The sequence below is a fragment of the Anser brachyrhynchus genome (genome assembly GCF_964034855.1).
Source record: "Anser brachyrhynchus genome assembly, chromosome: 4".
Taxonomy (NCBI): domain Eukaryota; kingdom Metazoa; phylum Chordata; class Aves; order Anseriformes; family Anatidae; genus Anser; species Anser brachyrhynchus.
This window is the reverse complement of record NC_137698.1, coordinates 44,239,182-44,261,826: the sequence shown is the minus strand read 5'-3', so window position 1 is coordinate 44,261,826 and position 22,645 is coordinate 44,239,182. Positions and strand designations below refer to the sequence as shown.

Sequence of the window (22,645 nt, the reverse complement as noted above, 5' to 3'; positions counted from 1 at the left end):
CCGCCCCCTGCCCGGCGGCCGGCGGAGAAGTAGTGCTGGGCGGAGGGACACGGCGGCGGGGACGCTGTACCGCCCACCCCCCCTCCGGGAGGGACGTGTCCGTCCCCCCCCGCCCCGGCGGCGAGACCCTGCCCGCGCGGCCCTGCAGGGGGCGGCAGCGCGGCTCCCGCCGCCGGGGCCTGGCGCCCTGAGGGGAGCGGCGGGGGGCGGAAAATAAATAAAGGCGATGAAACGTTTTAAGTGTAAAAACAGCGAGGTGCGAGAACAATGAGGGTCGGATCAAGCGCGGGACACTTCGCTTGGCGTCCCGTCAGCCTGGCGTGCACCGTCTCTTTGATGCAAGACCGGCTTTTCTCATTTTTTCTTAACCAAGTGTAGACCTAATAGCTTTTATTTTTATCGTTTTACTTCTGCCACTCCACTGCCTTTTCTCATTTCGCCCTGAATTGGCCCATTTCAGGCAGGGTTTCAGCACACAGCCTCCCAAAACGCCTGCAATGGCAAGCAGTTTCTTCCCTCTCACCCAAGCGAAGTCTCCCATTTTCTCCAAGCCAGGCTCGGTGTCACTCCGCACTTCAGCTTGAGGCACCAGGTTGCCAGCCCATTCCCATCTCATACACTTCAGTGTAAGAAATGCCCCCTCAGTTCACAGACCCCCGAGGCCCACATCTCCAGGGGTTTTGGCAGGGATGGAACCACCATAGAAGGTCCTTCCAGTGACCTTCTCCAGGCCCACACCCCGGCAGAAAGTTGGAGCTCCCCTCCATCTTGGCTGCCTGAGGGCGAGGGAGGAAAAGATGTTCATTAAAACATGACCTCTTGGAGCTGACTGCATTATTTATGATACGGCACTTTCCCCTTAACTTTTTGATCAAGGTCTTCGTGGTTACTGAAGAGAGCCTTCGTGTTAGCACAGCTCCGTATGGTTTCATACGCCGGGTAATTAAAGCATTGTGGGGCACGCACTGAATGTGTCCATGCGATGCCGTGCACTCACGAACTGCCCTTCAAGGAGCGTCCCGGGATTCTTTGTAGGAACAAAATGAAAAATTAAATTCATTTGGTATACTGAAGAGCTTAGAAAAACAAGTCTGCCTACTCCTGAAAACCAGTAGAACAAGTTTGAAGAACCTTTGGAAGCAGTGAATTACAAATTTGCAAAGCAATTGGGAGTGGGGGAGAAACAGAAACAGGAGCAGAAGTCAAAAAGTCTTCCCCCCCCATATATATATTTTTGTGTTTTTTTTTTTTTCTTTTTAAACAAAACTCTTTAGGAAAATAGCCTTCTCTAAGCATTTTTTTTTTTTCTAGCAGCGACTAATTTCCAGTGTGAAACAGTGTAGAGGCTAAGACTTAGAAAATTGATGCTAATACAAGTTCCAAGAGACTTTGAACTGCAGAATCCCCCCCCCCTTTGTTTTTCTTTTAACAATGAAAGAATAGCAATAGATAACATTCGAGTGATTAAATTGCAGTTCTGGTCAGCTGAGTTGGCTAGAGACAAAAGAGATTGACAGTAACAACAAAAAGTAAACAGAAAAAGTAACAACAAAAAAAGTAACAACAACAACAAAAAGCAAAACTGAAAACAAACAAAAGCAAGAAATAATTGCAGATTCAGCATCCTAAGAGCCAGATCTTAGACAACACAAATATTAGACTGCTAGGTGTTCCAGAAAAAAGAAAAAAAAAGAAAAAAAAAGAGAGAAATTGTACAATGGTGAAAACCAGGGGAAAATGGAGCTCCCACTTTTCTGACATGCAGGACACAAAGGAAGACCCAATTTACATGAAAAGTTGTCATCACATTCCACAACATCTGACATGAACATAGCACAGCAGGAAGAATAACAACATGGTTTGCTAAAATGAGATATTTAAATGTAATCAAGATTGCATTATAGATAATGACTGTAAAATACTAATCTTTCCATGGTAATGTATAAATTCTACAACTGAACAGATGACAGTAATTTGATTTTAGCATGGGACAGAACTCATAATAACTGTCCACACAAAAATAACATGTAGTGCATTTGAGCAAAACTTCCCTTCAGAATACCAATTATACAACTAGTATGAATATAAATTAGCTGCGGGAGTGGCAAAGGGAAAGAGGCAGAAAGGAGGGAATAAAAGTAGGAAAGAAATGCAGCAGGCCTAGAATGTAATTGCACCCTTATCAGTGGGAGGATTTTTAGTTTTTCTTTCAGAACAGGACAAAATATTGCAAGATACAATGATCTGCACACTTCTTTCCAAAAGGATGCATGTCTGAACTAAAGGTGAAGGTTCATTGTGGCCTTGCGTTGACCCCTGATTTACTGTTAGGAAGCAAAAGCATATAGACACTTGGGGTGATAACAAGAAAAAAGTACTAAAAAATGTTGGAAGGGTTAAAAAATGAGATTGCCGTGAAGTAAGAGGTACAGCTCCTTAGGCTGGGAGCTTTCATCTGTACACAAAAAAAGTAAGACCCTGAAGTCAACCTTCAAAAGCAAGGAAGGCATTTTGTTATCAAATCTATTTGCATAGTACCTCCTATTTATAACGTGACAGCCTACATGACATCATCCTGGTGAATTATTATAGCTAAGAGTCAGATATTACTGATACAATTGTGCAATGCTGTAGTTAATGAGACAGTCTCAGGATAAGAACCAAACCTTATTTTGTGGTTTTGTATAACTCAGCTTGACATAGATAGCAAACCAACCATGATATAATTGGGTGCAACCTTGCAGACTCCAAGACTGACAGATAAGACCTAAAACAGACATAAAGAAGATGAAACATATCAAAATTTCCCATCTGAAAAAATACTTTCTCTTCTTGTAGCTTCAGTGGTCTGAGGCTGTAATAACCTTGCTGCTTAAACTGAGCTGCATTTCAGAACCTAGTCAAAATACAACATGAGGTTTCTGTCTTGTAGTTTTAGGCGTGATTTTATACTTATCAAATACCAGTTAACACTAAGAACATGAAAAGAAACTGTTAGTAAAAAGATAAAGTTCTATCTTTATAGAGTCTATGCCAACACTGGAAGATCTCAGGGGTGGGTTAAACAAAGCTGTGACACTTTCTAAATGACTTGCAGCATCTTTCCTCAGAATGTTAGAGAAGACTGATGATGTGCTTTTCAGTTATTTTAACAGTTAACAGTACGATGCCATTTAGATATGAGAGTTTGTTTTAAGATAACATAGTCAACCCTGATAGGCAAAGGAACATGATCAGTTGTGATGACAAAGGTAGGACAAGGCTGATACTTGAAGTCATCAGAATCTGAGTAACTGTATGCACGTTAAAACTTTTGTTTTGTGCGTGGTTTGGAGCAGCACTGTTGGTTTGTCTGCTTTCTGTTTCATGAATGACTCACACCCATTACTGGTCCCGCGGTCCGGGTGCACGCACATCCCATTCAGCCTGGTGCCAGCTCTGCAGGGCTGCAAATCCTGGGGATCTTGTAAAGTCTCTGGTAAAGCTTTCAGTAGACAGCCATTCGCATCCAAAAATATTTTTTTTTTTAAATGGGTGGGCCTGAGGCACCATTGTTGGCTTAAACACGCAGCAGTCATTTAAACTACTTTTCTGACTTTAACTTACTGATTTTCATGCATAATTATGTATTAATTCAGATACTTTATTTCTCTGACAGGTAAAATTAGTGAAGTTGATGGTAAATAAAGATATTGCAGACTTAATGTAATGTGAGAAAATTAACATAAAAAACATGTTATTATTTCCCAAGCAAATAGTGGAAGGCTTATCACGTGAAATGCTTAGGCAAAGACAGCAGTGTCTAATTTCTATAATGCTGACGTTTAGGTCCCAGTTCAAAACCTACCTGGAGTGAGAGGTTCTTTCATCTTAGGCCTCACAGTATCATAAAATTCCTCCCCAAAACAGCCTGGAAGCCCTGTACGTGGGAGGCTTGTGTTCAGTCTGACACCCACTGTCATGTCTGTGGGTCCCCTTTGGCAGGGCTGCTGCTCCACTGGTGGCTTCTCAGCCTGCGGAGGTGCCTGGGGTTATTCTGTCTCTCCCACGCAGAGATCTGCATGTCTCCCTATTGAACTCTGACGTTGTTGCTGGTCTGGTTTTGAACTTCAGCAAGGTCCCTGTGGATTCTGCATCATTATCACCCAGGCTAGTGATGCATATGCTGAAAATTATCAGCTCTCAATATCAAGCTTGGAGCCCCTTGCTAGTCACTGGCTGCCAAATGGATGATGCCAGTCACCAGCCAAGTGGTATAGTCTTGTTTTCAACCCTCATAACAGCCTGTTCCTCCAGTCTATGCTTCCTCAGCTCCTTCATGAGAATGCTGCAGGGGATGTCAAAAGCCTTTGACATTGCAGTCACCATTCCCTGATCACCCACAGAGTCAGTCATATCAGTTGTGCTGGTAAAGCACAAATAGCCTACTGACTACTTGGAAATGAAGTCCAAGTCCTTCATGATGTCCCCAAACTGAGGCGAGATTGACCACATAGTTCCCTGGATCCTCCTTCTTGCCTTTTTAAAGAAGAACATAACTAGAGAAAATAGCATTATGGATAGCATTATCAGGGACTTTCCCTGATCGCTGCAGTTTCCAATAGTTAAAGGTAATAGTGTTATTTTACATAAGAATATAGCTAGGAAGTATATTAGTTCCTTTCAGATCCTTCCTCAAGCCTTCCTCATTACCAGTAATTTGAGTAGGAGTACTATCTATCCCATCTTTTGAAACAGGATCTCTGTGAACAAAGGATGCAAGAATGATTGAGCTGAAGTAAAATTAAACAAAAGATCCTGGATATGATAATGCAGAGGTTCAAACACTTGAATGGGAGAGGAAAGAGCTGTATTCTTATTCCTCCGGAAAAGGAAATCGTTCCCACTTCCAGGCTGGCAGCATTAGTTTCTAGTTTATTATGGAGCTCCAACCAACCACTATGTATTCCGGTTGCACATTGGAGGAAAAATGGCTACTGTACTTTGGAAGGCAAATTAGATTTGATGCAGACAGGTCAGGATCCATGCCCCCTTTAAAATACAGGATCTATTCTGTAGCCATCAGAAAGGAGAGAAGGAAGCTTGCGTACACGTAACCCTTACCCCTTGTGAATGTACATGCATGCACGGAACACCCCAGCGATGGTGGGGGTCACTTCATAGCTCAAGAACAGAACCAAGACAAGCTCCAACTGCTGTGCTGCCAATGCTGCCAAGACCATACAGCAAGGCACAGCAGCAGCATTGCAGATATAATTATATGGATACCTAGTACTCTGGGTATCTTTAATATCTCAGTTATAACTACGCGTGATACAATCACCCTACTAATGCAATCGCTCATCACTGCTACACTGTGGAAAAAAAAGCTCCTCCAGATGGCTGTTCACGATGGGAATCCAGTTTAAATGTTTTGAAGTGCTTCTGGAGTAGCCTTTCTCTTCCTTTCTTGACATCTTCCCAAATTAGGCATGGGGATTGCACACTAAACTTAGCTGATGTGCTGGGAGACACTTTCATGCCTCTTTGGCAAAACCCCAGCAGCTTTCTACATTGCTGCAGCATCTTTTTAATATCCTAATATGCACCTACACAGCCATAGGAAGAGATGAATCTTCTGTTTAATTATTGATATTCAACCTCTGATTGTTATTGGGCATGGGTTTGGCTGGTTGTCCAGACAATGCATTACGGTTTTTAGGCAGCTAACAAAAATACTTCAGAACTGTGACTCTGAGTCTAAGAAACGCATGTTAATGTAGTGCTTTGTGTCTGCCCTGCCTGTGCCATTCTGACCTCAAGCGTTGTGTGCACAGGGGTAGGAACATACTCCAGCTTCCTCCTACCATAGAGTAGCATGTAACCCAATATTTGTGCAATGTGAATTCTGGTATAACATTACCACCCCATTTAATAACAGTTGACAACACAAGGTCAGTCAAAATTAATAATTAAGTATAATATTCTGGAAAACAGGTGCTGCAGTAGATAACTAGTTCTGCTGGATGAAAATGCATGAGGAGCTGCAGTGAATTTAAATATCTTACATGATGGTATGAAAATGTCTATGGAACAGAAAGAAAAATCCATGAGCAGTAAGCCATAAAACTAAATCAAGAAAGTGACCTGATGTGAGTTGGACCAGAAATATATTCATCAAAAAAAATCTTAGACTGTGCATGAATAAAGATAACCAGATGTCTAAGAATAAGAAATACTTAAATGAAGAATCAGAATTATTACAGTAACAGAAGAATTTATGCTGAAGCAAGATTTTGTATGAACTTAATAAAATTTAAGTGTTTATGTGGAAAATGAGCTTTAAGCATTGGGAATTTGTCTGTAGTTTATGCTCTTACTATATGTTCCTCGTGTAATCTCACTGCTTTCATCAGTGTGTGAACGCTTGCCCTGACCCGTTCTGTGATCTTGAGCAACTCACATAACCTCATCCGCTTCTGATTCCCCGTCGGTGCAATAGGATAGTAAATCTTTCCTATCTCCCTTCTTACGCCTGCTGTGCCTGGCCAAATTGCAACCTAAAGAGAGATTTACCAAAATATTTTGTACTGCAAGGTAGCATTACTCTAACTGGCTAAGTTTGACTGATGTGACATTGAATCACCAAGAGCTATGCAGACTAAGCCATAAGCAATAAGTAACCAAAATACTTCTTGCTGTATCGGCTCTTGCAAACCTCTGCCCTAGCAGCTCCTATGCTCACTGTGTGAGAAGTCATGCTGATACACTCTATAGTCAATCTAACTCATTTCTCTCTATGTAGTTTACCCTGGTGCGAGACCATTTCTTGGTATTTGTGAATTCATGCATTTTATATGCTGTTCTGCAATCCCTGTGGAGGCAAACTGCCCGTTTGACAAAATCTCCCAGGTCACAAAGCACTTGCTGTATTAAGCCCTAAGCACTTCTGCTATTTCTCCAAATTTGTGGGTGCTCCACAGATTCTCTTTTTTTTTTTTCCTCCTGAGTTAGAAAATTGCAGGATTTTGCCTGTCCTTTTAAACTTTGCCTGAACAGGGGATCATCCAGCTCCATCTGAAGTGGGATGGGTAATTCTGCCATTCATTTCAATGGCTACAACTAGCTCTATCAAGTACAAGTTCATCTATAAGCTCAGCTTCTGGAGTTATCAGCATTTTGGAAAATATGGAATGTTAAGGAATAAAGTTGGGCATAATTGCGTAAGGCATGCACAAAAACCTTTCTTATGAGCAGACTCAAGTACCAAAGCACATATAACAGCTCAGTGCTCCCAGGATCAGGAGGGAAGGTGATAAAACACTACTGCAGCATCTTCCATAGCTGCACTAAAGTCTTTTTTGAAAAGTTATGCCCGCTGCTTGTAGAATTATGTTTATGCTTACGACATTAATACTGATTAATAATTGTAAAAATTGTATTTTTTTCATCCAGGCCACTATAACGTTATAGACACTCAGTGAATGAAGTTATTCATGACAAGTTGTAATCAACAGGGATAAAGACACGAGATTTTGGAGCTGCTTTGCTGCATCTATGAAATCACTTGATTAGTCCTTTTCTAAGAGACTTCTGAGCACAGAAAATGTATGGTAAGATGATGAATTATTAAAGCATGTTTTGGATAAGTTTGCTTAGATTAATTACAGATTTTTGGATCCAGAAGGGGAAGCTAAAATATATTCCTAGAAGTGTGCTGTTAGACTTTGAAAATAAAATGAAAAAGATAAATTAATGTTGATTGAAAGAAGCATTTACATTTAGTGTGGAAATGAATTTTAGTCTGATCATGAATCTCCTTTGATAAGCAGAATTTTATTCACTTTCCCTAAATAAGAAACTATTTTCCATCTTCCATTTTAATGTACTTTAAAAATCCCAAATAATTCATTTATAGAAGGAATAAAAAGGAAAAAATCAAATTTTCTTATGCAACCTTTCAGAACTTTATATGCATTTTGAAAGAGAAGGGTTTATGTCAAAGCAACCAACTTTTCCACTGTCTTTTTCCCCATCATGACAAAAAACAGTATTTTATGGGCTAAATTTTACCTGCCAAACACAGAAGTTGCATGCTTTACTTATAACTTTACAAAGCTGAAGGTAACTCTGGAGAAATTCATCAAGTACCTAAAGCTGAACAGAAAGTTGAAGCTAAAAATTGATTCTATGAACTATGGGTATTAAATATTTTTGCAAAAAAAATCACAAATAATTGTTCTACAAAGGAAAATGCCTGCAGACATGTAGATACTATCAGTCAAGATGCATATATAGCTACAGAAAACACTACATCATGAAGCAGAAAAGGCAGAAGCAGCGCTCAGAAGAACATTCTTCTCTGTACCTCTGAAGCGTGCAGTAAGCTACTGCAAATTCAGAGAAGCTAACAACCCCAACAGCTTCCACAAATACCCTCTTACAATAACTGGCAAAACGTTCTCCTAAATGGAGAGAGGTGGGCTTGTCCGGAGTGGTTAGAGTAGTAGTTAGGCCTGCAGTCTTTGCTTTGCCCAGCGTAGTACACTGGGAGCATGGCAAACAGACACGAACATGGCCCTGCAGTAGCTCTTTGCCAGTACTGAGTGTGAGGATACATTACTGAATATTTTACTATTCACTGTGATCTCCTGCTATTCAACACCTTACCAAATAACTGGCTTTTTCTTCATTGCATTAGCGCACCGTAGAAATGCAAACTGAAGTCAAAATCCAGGCCACATCTTCAGAGCGCAAATGGTTTGGTTCAGGTTGTTTCCATGAGTGCCTCATCTACATAAAACCCTGTTAACGCTCTTAGGGAGCAGGCAAGGAAATTGAAACCTGAGGAGAGATGAAGATCTGGTTTATGACCATGAAATACTCTGTTCAAAAAGATTTAAGGGTATTTGGATGTGGAGCAAGGCTTGTCTTTTATTTCAGGTTTCTCTCAAAAGCAGGTCTAGTCAGAAAAAGAGGCTAAAAAACAAGAATAAGTAACAGAAACAAATAGTTGAGTTTAAAAGAAAAAACGTTAATTTGAAGATGCAGTTCTGAAAAATAACACAGGCCTATGCTGAAGATGTCGTATTAAACTAAGCAGAATACCAGTCCGGCCTATTCACCTCTTGTAGCTGGGTTCCTGTGACCCCAAACCTGCAGGTAAACTGAAAAAAGGAAACAAAGCATAAAGCCTATTTTGTTATAGTTGTAAATAACAATGGGCAAAAGACAAATTGTCTTTATTCTGCAGCTCTACCGAGTCTTAGCAAGAAGAGTCCAGTACCTTTGTGCTGGTTATGACACATTAAGAGATGGCACATAGGACCTTGAAGCTGAGGATTTAACAGAAGAAAGAAATAATGGAAGGATTTAAATGGATTAAGTGTGTGATGGGACTCAGGCAGAAGGAGGTGGAGATAACTTTAGCTATCTAGTAAACGAGAAGAGGGAGAGATGATAAATGGAGTCCTGAAGCCTCCACAGATTAAATTATCTTGGTAGGAGGCAGGTGTGAATTACTGGGGAAGTGTGAGGACTAAGGGGATTTTTTTTTTTTTTTTACTTGCTGGCATAAGATAAGTTCCCATTTATGTGACATGGTCACAGTAGGGCAACTGCTTGGAGTTGTGTATACCCATACACGTGTTATCTAAAGACTGGGGAATAATTCTTAGCACAAGAAAAGGAACTTCCAGTGTCTCACTAGAGACTCAATGAAGTGAAACAGGAGAGCAGCAGGAAGATTAACTTTGACATACATAGAAAAAAGGTATTAGTCACCATGGTAAAGACAATCTTACTGTAACGGCAAGTAATGAAACTAGTCTGAAGAAAAGTATACAGCAAATAGACAATGCTGCAGTTGTTGCTAGAAATCAGTGACACGACCTATTTCTGTATTCGTAACATCAATGGTTTTGCCATCACATTGCTACAAGTCTTTCACAACTACTTTTAAATCTATTTGTATTTCTCAAGCGGTAAGAAACTGTTTGGATGTGAGCCCATTATAGTGTCTACCCTGTTTTGTTACATTTTTCAGAATATATTTTCTTCCCATTTAACCTCTAATGGAGTAATCACTATTACCCTTATAGTAACAAGTTAAAATCAGGTTTATCGGAAGTTGAGTAAGATTTTGTCAAAAAGGAAAACAAATTCAAGTCTTTCTAATTTAAAACCGCAATTTATGTCCCTCTATTGAGCCCGTAGTGTAATTGCTCTAATAGAAAACAAAATTGTTTTCCTACTTTGACAAGTGTTCCCAATTTCAGAAATTGCTGATTGAAAGTCAGTGAAATTTTAGTAAAACAGGAACTTGAAGACACTTTCTACTTTGCAACCATTTAAGAAAAGCAATCAAAGTAGCTGTTTTCTAGGAGTTTTAGTCTTATCCAGGTTCTCTTGCACTGCATTTAGAGCATTATACTCAGTGGAAGAGGATTAAATGTTTTGTTACTAATTCAGAGTCTTATTACTGGAGGTAATAGCATTCGGATGTATCAACTGCTAGACTGCACGGTTTATAATCCTATTGACATAAACCAAAGTCAGATGTGAGCAGTACACAAGAGCAGCCCTGACCATGACAGCTGTCCCAGCTTTATCACCCAGCAAAACTGTATGCTTTCATTTAGTAGAAATATTTATTTCTAATTTCATGCTTTTTTTTTTTCTTTCTAGGTTTAAGCTGTTCACCCTAGGTTATGTTCTTTAGCACTTTGACTGCATTCTTAGAGGGTTACGGCCACTAGCTCCACTACTGGCAAGCTTGATTTTCTAAACACTCCTTGAGATCCACCCACACTATGAGGAGTACAGCTCTCCAAATGAAATCAATTTATTATTGTGAAACTTAATGATGCTATGGCAATAGGTACTTTTTGAATGCCATAGATTAGATAGATTAATCAGATGCTTAGAAGGTAGGTGGTTGATACTGGAAAGGCTAAGTATGCTTGCAGCGTATGTACAGACAACTCCAAAACTGCTAGCCAAATCAAGAGGGATTTGCATTGGTACTTTTAAAGAGAAATAGATTAGTGAACAACGTGCAGTTAAAACAAAAATAAAGTTTTAAGCCAAACTGGTGAGTGCAAAATAGTGTAAGTTTTCAGTAAACACTGCATTGCCTGATGCTGAATTCTCCAATATTGATGCTTGACAGCTCCAATATTATCTCTGTAAATGTAGGATTAGTTGTGTAATTCAGCTTTGAGGAACATTATTAACTGTATTAACATTGTAATAAATTCAATATATCTGATTCCTAACTACCTTGAAGCCAATGCCTGGTTTTATACATAACATTTGGGTAGGAGACGGGATAACGGGTATGAGTGGAGTTACAATGCAAAGCAAGTATTTTAAGACTGTGGAGCCTGATTTTCCTTAACTTAGCTGAGGCCCGAGATGGAACTGTTTTTAGCTCTGGAAGAGAGCAAGACCCTGATGTAAAGGCAGCCCTTTCATGGGTTCCCCAGAGCAGGGAGCTGCAACTGGGAGAGCACAGCAGCAGCAGCCCTTGCAGGTATGGAGTCAGAGCGGTGCGTGTATATAATTATATTCATGTTCTGATTATAGAGCCAGATGACTCAAACACATGTTGCTGCTGTTCCTAAGAGCGTAGAAAATTTAGACCACACCAGTCGCCACAAAAAAGATACATGATGACTGTCATTGTACTGGTTTGTAAGCAAGGCACATTGTCACCTTTATGAAAATCTGCTTCATTAAGAACAACATCAAAGTGACATTTTCATTTCATACTAATGACTGCATAATTATTAATTAGAGTAGCTACACAAGTAAAATCCCAAGGAAGTCAGTCATTCTTCACCATTGCCAGGTAGTTTTGGATTACTTTATTCAGTGGGAAAAATAATCCACCATGATTTTGGGGAAATATTGCATGTAGAAATTTTGCTGCTGTCAGTGAATATCCTCCTATGCCAGTCTTTAAAAAAAAGAGCATTTATTAAAGTGTTGTTATCACAGGTCAGTTAATTCTAATCATACCTTGCATTATCAATGTTTTGAACATACAGAACAATCAGAAGATTGTTCGACGTTGGGCTGAATCCCACTGAGTAGTAACCATGATTCCCAGTGACAGTTGTATATTCTATTATTAATATATTCCATTACTAATAGCATCTCTACTAATTTAAATTAGCTCTCCTACTTAAGCTTTTTTGCTATTTTAGATATTTCATTTAAATTGGACAGTGAAATAAAACTAATGTTTTGTTTTCAATCAGTTTCAGATTATTTGAGCTGTGCTCATTACAATTAAAAAACCTTCTATTAGCAAGTCAAGGTAGAAAGACTGAAATTGCAAGCACAATATATTTTTTTACAGTAAATTTTTCAAAATGATAGGATACTTTGAAAGTAAGAACATCTGATGCTTTTCAAATTTGTCTGTTTACATATACTATTGCTATTTCTTTGCTCTTTTTGTAGCATTAAAAATTATATTCTTAGAGTAGAAGCTGAAGCAGAGGGGATGGTCTAATTCAATGTTTTCTTTCCATACTGAAGAGCCAAAGTAAAGGCAAAGATAAGAGTGGATGAAAAATGGATTAAGCTACACTAATTGTTTTCACTGTGGTGGTCTGAAAATAACATACCACCATAATGCCATTTTTAATGAATACTTTGGCGTTAAAATTGGCATTTTAAAACTGCTTTGTGAAGTTTTAATTTTGAAGAATGGCAGCTACAGCGCAAAGTAACCTGCTGATAACTTTCATGCTTCCTCGTATGTGTTTTAGATAAAGCATACAGACTATTAAAATATGGTTGTAATTCCCACTCACAGGTGTAATAACAAGTATCTATGAGTTCCACCTGTCCTACTGGCCTATCAGTGCTTTAAAAACTGAACATACACATAGCAGATCTGGATTTGTATCCTAAATAACAACTTGCATGTGCAGTAACATCTAGCATATGTATGCACGTTTGCACCAGAGGAAATGTGCAGACAGAAGTTTAATGCATGTTTACCCACCACACAAGAGTATTTGTCCAGCTATGAGAACCCAGGCTATTCTGTGAAGAGATACCTGTACTGAAGATACTCAGGATCACAGTTATAGACACCTATTAATTTGATCTCTAGTTGATTTTTTTCCATATTAAGTATGAGCACGTATTCATCAGTTTGTATATATTTAATATTTTCATACATAAAATTCTATGAATCTATATTGAAATTGAAAGCCCTTTAAAACTTAATTTGATATTAAATTTGTTCTGCCATGGTCTGTTGGTCAATACAAATAGGAAAACTTTATGAAGTGCTTGGTAAAGGAAGAGCATTCACCAGCAAATCTTTGCTTAAGAATGATTGCCCCTTAACACACATCAGCTTTGTAAAATTGAGAAATGTTTATGAATCAGCACTCAGAGAACATCATCACTCCCTAGATATGGTAAATAGATGCTGGTTAGCAAAATTATATCCCTGGAAAATGGTAAGGGTATGCACTCCAGTCAGGTGTCATACAGCAGTGCAGTTTCAAGAACAAGGACATCTTTAAAAAAAAAAGAAAAGGAGGTACTTAAAAGGCTGACTTAAGGAGATAAGTATGCATTTTGGTGGGCTATAGAGAAGCCAAACACAGGAAAATCTGGAAAGATGTTTTTATGATCATAAAAAGACCCGTAGGACTGCTACAGGGTGTCTGGGAAAGAGCTGTGTGTTGTTACACTGAAGGTCCTCATAATCAGAAAAATGATACAGTAGAAAAATCAGTAAGCTTTATCAGGGAAACATGAAGTCCAACTAAAGGATATGGATTTGGAAAACTTCGTTGTAAAGGTGAAAAACCATGGTTAATAGTAAGAAAAGATCTTGGAAATGGGGAATTTAATTACAAGACCAGTTATACACTCTGTAAAGAGTTCTGGGACATGAAAGACAGTATGGCGAAAAGGAGGACAGTGTAGGCTTTAATTAAACACAGAACATGGACCTGGCCCTCTAAATCAATCATTATTTCTAGGAGGCAAGGAGGAGCGCTGAGCTGTGTGAATGTGTGAACAGAATTTTGGGTAACAGCCCTGCAGACTTCTGAGGAAATACTTTGACAGATGCCGAGTGGGACTACTACTCCTTATGTTCATCCCAAAGGCAACAAAAAAATTAAAATTACTTCATGGTATCCAAGAAAAATCTAAAAAATATCTTAATGTAAGTCTTGGAGTTTATTTTTTTCCCCAGGATTGGAGTGAGGTATTGGAAAGAAAACACTAATGTTCTGGTTCAGATGGAACTCACACCCTACTTCTGGCAATTCAGGATAGCTTTCCTCTAATGCAAAAACTAATTCTCTTGCCCTTGTTACATACTTAACTGCAATTAAAGCATAGATCCAACTCTTAAAGCAGTTTAAACTTGTCTATCTCCATAAACATGAGCAGGAACATGCTTCTTTAACATCAGCTAAGAATTAACCCACCACCTACATAAGTGGTCTAAAACAGCAGTCTCCCAAAAGATTGGAAAGTATGGTTATCGTCTTTATGCAAAAATCATATCAAAATAGTTCTGAGTGATAAACCATTACTCAGTCTTTCCAGGTAAGTCAGCAAAAACTTCACATTCACACCAAGAAGGGGCTCTTGCTGATGACATTTGAGTATCTAACATCAGGTAATGGTATGACATTTGCCTGCAACTTGCTTAACTTGTGTCTGGTTGACTGCTAGGTATTGCTGATCCCAATTCCTGTTATATGCCAACTTTATCTTTTGTTATTTTTGTTTTCTTGCTGAAAAGGAGTTATTTGACTGGACATGAGCTTAGGATTAGAAGACTCCAGGTTTTACAAGAAAAAAGAAAACCAATAAAATACTTCTAGGGCATGTTAAAATCTTCCTTTAAGCATTGTCAGGTAACACTAGTTACTAGGGGAAAAGGCTTTGAATCAAACATCTGGAAGCAAATCAGTCACAACATTCCTGCAACCTTTGAAGCAAAACAGTCAGAGTAGATGGCAGAAGAGAAAAATGTAATCTCAGAAAAAGTTGCCATCTTTCAGTCATGGAAAACTTGTACATTTAACTGATATCAGCTAGGTACGTCTGCACAAACTGAGAACGAACAGCACTGAGGAATGACCCACAACTGACCACTACAGCCAGCCGTGGATATTACATCACACATCTCAGTTACGGTGATCGATCTTTCAGGTCTTTATTTCTATTAGTCTAGTGGCACAGATGCTCTTCTACCTGCTTCCACAAACATTTTCCATTCTCTCTGGAAAAAGTACTTCCTTTAAAACCTCTCTTCAACACAGGGGCCAGAGCTGAAATGTAAACCTATTGCCCCAGATCAGACCAATGACACTGGATCATGCTGACGTGGTAGAGAAGTACATGCTTTACCAAATGCAGAGATTAATACTTTAATCAAGTAGCTAACTGCAAGTATATTAAAGCAACAAAGTGATAAAATGTGGTTTACTTCAGCTTTGCTTTCTAATAAATGTAATAACCAAAGGTTTCCATATCAGCTAGATATTCGTGTTTCTCCTGTGTGAAACATCTTGGGTCCAGTTCACACTATAGTCCTTCCTTCACTCTGGACACTTTTTTAATATTCTGCCATCTATTTCCACAGAACCTTTGAGAATTTTGCATTACTAGGGCTGTTACTCTTCAATAAGATCCAATTTAAAGTGGTTAATGAATTCACAAGTACTGACTGAGCTGGGGACAGGCAAACATACATTCATGAAGAACGCCCGATTGCATGAGACATGCTTGTCTTAGGAAGACTCATTAGAAAAACTTTTAAAGAGTTTCTCTGTTCCAGTCAAGCAGTGAAGCATGCTCCCAGTTCCAAAATAAAGTATTTGAAGATAAGGCTAAAGAAATGCGTGGTTAAATATCAAGGGATCATTCAGAGATACCTAGGTCCTCAGCAGCAGATAAACATAGAAGTTTTTAAAAGAACAGCTTAAGAATGGCTAGATTTTTTTTCCATATGACAATTAAAATGTAAGATAATTCATTTGCTCCAAAACCAATTATTAATGTGACTTCCTGGCTTGTCAAGAAGTCCTAAGAAATATTCTTAGATCTTTACACTTCTGGGATTTGAAGATCATACTTCAATCTTTATATTACTTTTTCCCCTGAAGAACTGAATCCACCTGTTATTGTGCAGCATATGCATTAATCCTCTATTATAACTTAGGTTTCTAACACCATCCTTGGAAATTGCAGTTTTTTTAAAAATAGAAACCAAGCTATTTCTAACAAGCACATCACATAACAATTGTGAAAAGTAATAATGAAATGATCTTACTGGATCATTTTAAGCATTAGGTCTCATAAGTCAGGCTTTACAAGTATAGTTGTATTGAGTGGTTTTTAAGGAGCAAAGGATGGGTAAATGCTATGTTCTGCCAACAAAAAACTCTTTCCTCATAGGGAAAAGCCCTGTACAACTAAATGAGTAATAATATACGGAAATGATTATGCTTTTCTGCTCAGACCCTTTGCATAATAAGGGACAGAGTATTTCAGCCAGAGTATTTTACATCTTTTATTTTTAATTGAATCGTTTAAAAAGAAACCCTTCCTTTCCATTTGTTTTAATGTCTACAATCAACATTGCTAATTGCCTGGATTTTATGAGCTTACTTGCAGGGACAGGTGATTTAATGATATTATATTGGGTAAATACCTTTTCCAGGATGAAAAGAATCCCTGGGGAATATAGTAAAACTCCCTTCCTTCTTTCCCTTTGTTTTTTCTTGTTCCTGCAACAAGAGTTTCACTTTTCAAAAGTACATCTGAGAATACCCTCAATCACATACAGCATTAAGATTGCATGCTCATATATGCTTTAGGAATTGTGTTTCTAGTATTTTGGATCTTAGATATCTTCCTGATGCATACAGAAAAGACATGAAAAAATAATCTAGAAAAGAAAGTGTTTTGAGTATCTAGAAATACCAAGAACTGGTTGTTTTCCCTACCTACGGAAGCAACTCTAGAACATGACTAAGGCACTGAAGCTTATTTTAATAATCTTTCTGACAATGATTTATTCTATTCTACAGATGCTTCTACTGGAGTGAAGTATTATATACTCAGTCCTAAGAGGCTTTTGGGCCTTATCCCTACCTTGATTTAGAGTAACTTAAGGAGGATATTAAAATAAGTACACTTATGCAGAGAAAAGGATGAGTTGCAACAGAATGAAAGTTAATCAGTTTGGCTTTTTCACTAACGACAGAAGTTAGTATAACAGATTGTCAGATGCTGTACCCTTCTGAACAGTTTCCAACTTTAGAGATTATACTGTATGGCTCATGTAAAAGGACCAAATTAAACATCTATTACAACATTCTTCTTGTCTTTGGTGAGTCAATATGTCAAACAAAATATTGTTCAGGTTCCTAAAACTGGAATTTTTAAAAGTACTTAGATTACAAATTGGAATTTTGCCATGGGTAATAAATAAAGAGCTATTAACTGTTTCAAGCAGTATTGGAGTAATTTTGCAGGTGCACTTTGAAAGCAGTGAAGATGCTTGAATGTTTCTTTTTTAAATAACAGTAAGAAGGGATATTGCAAATTATTTCTAGAAACATCTAAATGGCTTTGCAATTCTGCATCTTATTGAGAAAGTGCATGAAAAATTGCATTCTCAATCCACTATCAAATAATCACTACAGCGGTTAACTCCTTTGCATATATCTTGTACACAATATAAAAAATGCATGTCTATTGCTGACTAATTTCAAAAGAACAATTGAGTTTTTCATGTTGTCTAAAGTTTCCTAAAAATTATGTAGAATTTAAAAGATAAAAGTGAATCCAAAGTGGGACTGATAGAATACTTTTGCCTGTTAGCTACTTGCTCTGGTGTTTCTGTGAATCTCATCAGAAACATTTGAAATTTTAGGTTCCCAAGTGCTCTTGTAGATGTGGCCTTTCATTTTCAGAAATGTCTGGCAGAAATATCAATTAGGCTGTTTTTAAGTGAACATTTTCCCTTTAACAAAATTACTGTATTCAGAAGACAGGAGGTAACCCTGGCAGTGAAATTACTACATTTTGACTCCAAACATTGCTGATGTATCTCAAAAAAAAGCATGTGGATTACTTTTTCAAGTGTCCTCTTTTACAGGTTGAATAGGCTAAATTATATATCATACATTATTGCTTCCAATTCTTTGGCTGCCTGAATCTATCCCGTGGAATAACAAGAATTACATTAATTACACCTCCAAGGACAGCAGGAGGCATGATGTGCTCCTTCTTGGACCCTGCAAGCAGGAGGCCCTTCTTGTGTGCTCTATCAGATCTCAGGAGGGATGATCCCTTGGGGATGGTGTAGCTGTGTATGCATAAAGGGGAGCCAACCCTTCCCTTGCAAACACCCGAAACATCAGGTCATCTCTTTCCTAATAGAAACGTTCTAGGCAGGGAGAGATGCCATTAGCTGAAAGGCTGGTTTGGTAGGTCCTCCAGGTTCAGATAGCCACGATAAGCATCTCAGGCCCCACTCACTCCCCACTCTCCTGCTGTAACCTCTCCCCAGCCTGTGGTTTCCCCCTGTGCTGGCTATCTTGCAACATTTTTTCAATAGCAGTGTGGCTGCTGCCTTTCCAGCCCTGCTGCAGAGGGGTGGCACTCAACAGAGGCTGATGGAAATCACAGCCAGCTCCATATCTTCACTTACATCACCAGCCACAGCTGTCAGCTTCCAGCTTTCTTCCTTTGATTTGGCTACTTCAAATTCAAGCAAGCAGCAGCTTTCCATAGGCTGACATGCTGCAAAGGGAGCAAGATCTTCCAGGGGAAAGACCGGTGGCGAAGACAAAGTGCAATTGTGCTATTCAAAACATGCAAGGAATGAAGTAATATGGGCTATTCCTCCCACTCCTCGCAGGCTTTCATCAGAACTGCAGCCAGCTGAAGGCATTGATCTCAGCCTGTAGCCTTCTTGGAAGGCAGTCTAAAGAACAGAAAATTTATTTCCAGAAGAATTAAAGCCTATTTCAAACCTCAGCACCCTCCACCATTGAAGCACCTTTTTCATTTTTTGGCTCCCTTCGCTTCATAGAGCCACACAACTGAAACAAGCTCATTCAAATGTTTTCCCTTGAGGAATGCAGAGAGACATTCATTACAGATGTTATCATGTAGGTTTACCTTATACTGAAATACAGTAACAACCACAGGTATTGGTGCACATGAAAGTGAATAAAACTGACATCCACTTGTTAGCCTACCTAGTGAAGAAGGAAAGGGCCAAGTCATGACTGAAGTGCTATGGCAGGAATGCACTATTTGCCCTTCCACTTACTAGAAAATTCTGTTCAGTTACAGCTGATCATTTACCACACCGCTTTACAATTTACAGTAGTGAATGTAGTAGCCTTCAAACTCCAGTTGTAGGCACTAAGCTTTCCCTATGTACATTTTAGTCCATCTAACACGATGGCTAACAACCTCTCATTTTTCTATTTCCTACATGACAAACATTGCAGAGATAGACAAATGTTTCTATTCACGTGACTTATTTTAAGTATAACACACCAAAAATGCAGAATACATACCAAGACTGCTGAAGCAGTAAATATGCAGCATACCTATCAAGGCTCCAAAGCTCTTTTGACCACACACACACCCTTCCTCTTGCTCATGTAAAACAATGAGTCAGCTCAACTGCATGAAGGAATTTGTACACTATTCACAGGAACAACATCCCAAAATGTTATGAGTTCAGGGTTTAATAGTCATGATTTTGAAAACCACAAAGTATTTCATTTAAATTCTAAATCTCCATGGCTCCTTTTGAGAAACTGTGCCTGATGATATCCCATTGATAAGATTTTTCATTAGGAACATCTTGGAAAAAAAACCCACACAATATCTGAAAAACGTTTTCTGTATGTCTTTGTACTAATCAACCATCCAGGTATTTTATCTCTCAAGTTTTTATTGTGTCATATGGCTTATTCAGCTGAGCAAATGATGACATTTGCCTCAGAAACTTAGCTCCTTTCTTAGATAGCTAAGAAAGAATTATACCACATAAGGTTTTAAATAGTACTTTGCGTGATTCATCAGTTCATGACATCCATACATCATTACTTCTTAAAGCAGTTTATGGCAGTAAGGATTTTATTCTACATTAGCAAATGCAAGTAAAAGGAAAACAAAACAAAACACAAAATGAAAAAAAGATCTTAAAGCTACATATCCTGCAAGTTTTCCAGACAGAATATTGGAAAACCTCCAGTGGAATCTTGATGTAATTCAAATGGTGGAGACTGCACAACTTCAATTGCTATTTCTCTTTTGTACAAAGTAAAGCCTTCATCCTGACCTTGAAAAAAAAAGACATCTAAAGAGGCTTTTTTCTTCCTTAAGAATACAAAGGAATTTTATAAGTTGTGATTACTTTGCTCATTAGGCAGTCTTATGTTTAAAAATAATCAAAGCCATAACTTTTCCTCCGATGCTTTTGAGGGAGAAAAAAAGATAATAATAATTTGATCTTGTACTTGTCAACATTTTTCTTTATGTGGTTTGAATCTGCCTTCAGCACACTCTGAGATGAGAGCCAAAGAGTCACTATTCAGAGCTGCAGAATTCAAACAATGTATGAACTCCAGAAAACTCTTCCTTGTGCCAGTAAATACATAACTCTTAAAAAAAAATGCAAATGGCACATTGTTATACTCTTGGAATATTTGTAAGGCTTTAAGTGGAAAAAATGGACAGTAGGACTTATCAGCCCGAGCATCAAGAAGGCTGTGCTGTGATGGGAACTAGATCATAAGGTTTTTCTTAAGTAGCCATCCTAATCTAGGAAGTCAGTTCCTTAAAAAAAGTTTCACAAAATAAATTTTAGTAACACTCTTCAGGATGATATCCTTTTACAATATAAAACAAATCCATACTGAAAACACTCCATAACATTAACTTATATACTTTCAGCAGTTATAATCTCTTCTCTATCAAAGTGGCATTTAGTTTTACTCTACCTTCAATACCCTTCAACCTTGAGATTTACCCAAGCAGCCCAGGGCAGAGGACTCCAGCACCCCAAAAAAGCTCTCCTCAGCCTTTAGCAGCCAGCACACTGCTCCAGGACGACTAAGCAATAATTCGGGAAGAGCCCCAGGAGCAGGCACCCTCACAGCACCACTCAAACCAGGATTAGAGCCAGGGCTGGGCTGAAATAGCCCCTGAGGCAAGGGATGGGGTGGGGGCATCAGGTGCTTCTACTTGGGCAATTAGGAACCATTGGTTCCCTCAGGGCACTTGTACCAAAGCTTCATAGAATGGGGAAGGTGGTCTTTTAGTTATGTGAACGGTCTAAACTCAACCAGGTGTTCAACAATAACTTCATGTCCCATCCCTTGTTCTTCAAGACAAGCAGTGGCTCCTGGGGGCTTTGAGGCAACTTGATATGGTCATTGAGAGAAGGGTTTGCCCCTTAGAAATTTTTTGGACTTTTTTGGACTGTTATCCCCAGGTGGTTTGATCCATCGATAGCAAGGCCACAACGATGTCTTGAGTGGTCTAAGGCAGTTCAAAATTGAAGATACTATTTTATTTCTTGTTGTCTACTTTTTTATTGCTGGTTCTCAGGAAAACCTTTTTTTGCTCCCATGGAATAAATAGAAACACTTTTTTATTTTGGTATAATACATAAGGAAATTCCCTTCCAAACTTTCCACAGGTTTAAGTATCTGCCTTAAAAATGTCAATAATCAAATTTTATTGCACAACAGAAATGTTCTCAATATTTGTTTATTGCATGTTGTGAAATTAAAAAAAAAAAGTGAATATGCACACTGTAAATTTAAGTGGAATAAATGATGGACATACAGTCACATAAACTTCTAAATTTCCTTAAACAAGATGCTCACCGTCTCTTATAATCCTGGAGGGAGGGAGGGAGAGGGGGCTGTTTCTTGTTTTGGTAGAGACTGTTTCTGTGGTAATGTTAACCGAGGCTGGATCATTGTTCTGATTTTAATTACTCTTGACATATTTTGTTTAAAATTCCACACTGCTGTTGTAAGACACTTTTACTGTAGACACTGCTTACTGATATTTTTCCCTGATGAAAACATCACAGTTAGAGGTCTATTAAGGTCAAATATTTCCTGCTGCAGTTCTGGAAGTTCAGGAACTTCCCATCACATTTATTTGTGTTTTGTTTTCAGAAAGACTTCCCTGAGAAAAAAAAATACAAACCTTAAAATTAACTCACGGTATGTAGTCAAACAAATCTTAAGGGATAATTTAATGAAGAAAATTGGCAGTTTCATTTTACTTTTCTTACTTATTAGCAGAATGCATACAATTGTAATCTTTTTAGGTTAATTTATTTCTATACTCCAGTCTCCTCTTCAGATTCAGAGGATCACAGAACAAAAATAGCATGCAGCTGGAAAAGATGATGTGAGTTATTGAATCAAGTATCACATTACAAATAATCCCATTATTTATCTACGATCCAATTTAACGTGGTGAGGTGTATTTATGTGCAGATGCAAGAGTGCACAGAGGGACAGCTATATGGAGGATCTATGATATTAAGTCTTCAAAGTTGCTCAGTATTTTCAACAATCTTAGGGGCACCTGGGAACATTCATTTCTTCCCAAGGTC

At 38.5% G+C, this 22,645-nt stretch overlaps 1 long non-coding RNA gene across 2 annotated transcripts; it reads right to left on the bottom strand.

Moving 5' to 3' along the window:
* Window positions 1-76: 76 nt before the first annotated feature.
* LOC308195098 lies at window positions 77-21,199 on the bottom strand. Of its 2 annotated transcripts, XR_013951264.1 has the most exons (4): window positions 21,009-21,199; window positions 8,650-8,823; window positions 865-1,027; window positions 77-776 (listed from the first exon to the last, which is right to left on the bottom strand). It is a non-coding gene; the product is annotated as an uncharacterized lncRNA (long non-coding RNA). The 2 variants fall into 2 exon arrangements; XR_013951265.1 differs by lacking the exon at window positions 8,650-8,823 and having other exon boundaries at window positions 21,009-21,196.
* Between the last annotated feature and the right edge of the window lie 1,446 nt (window positions 21,200-22,645).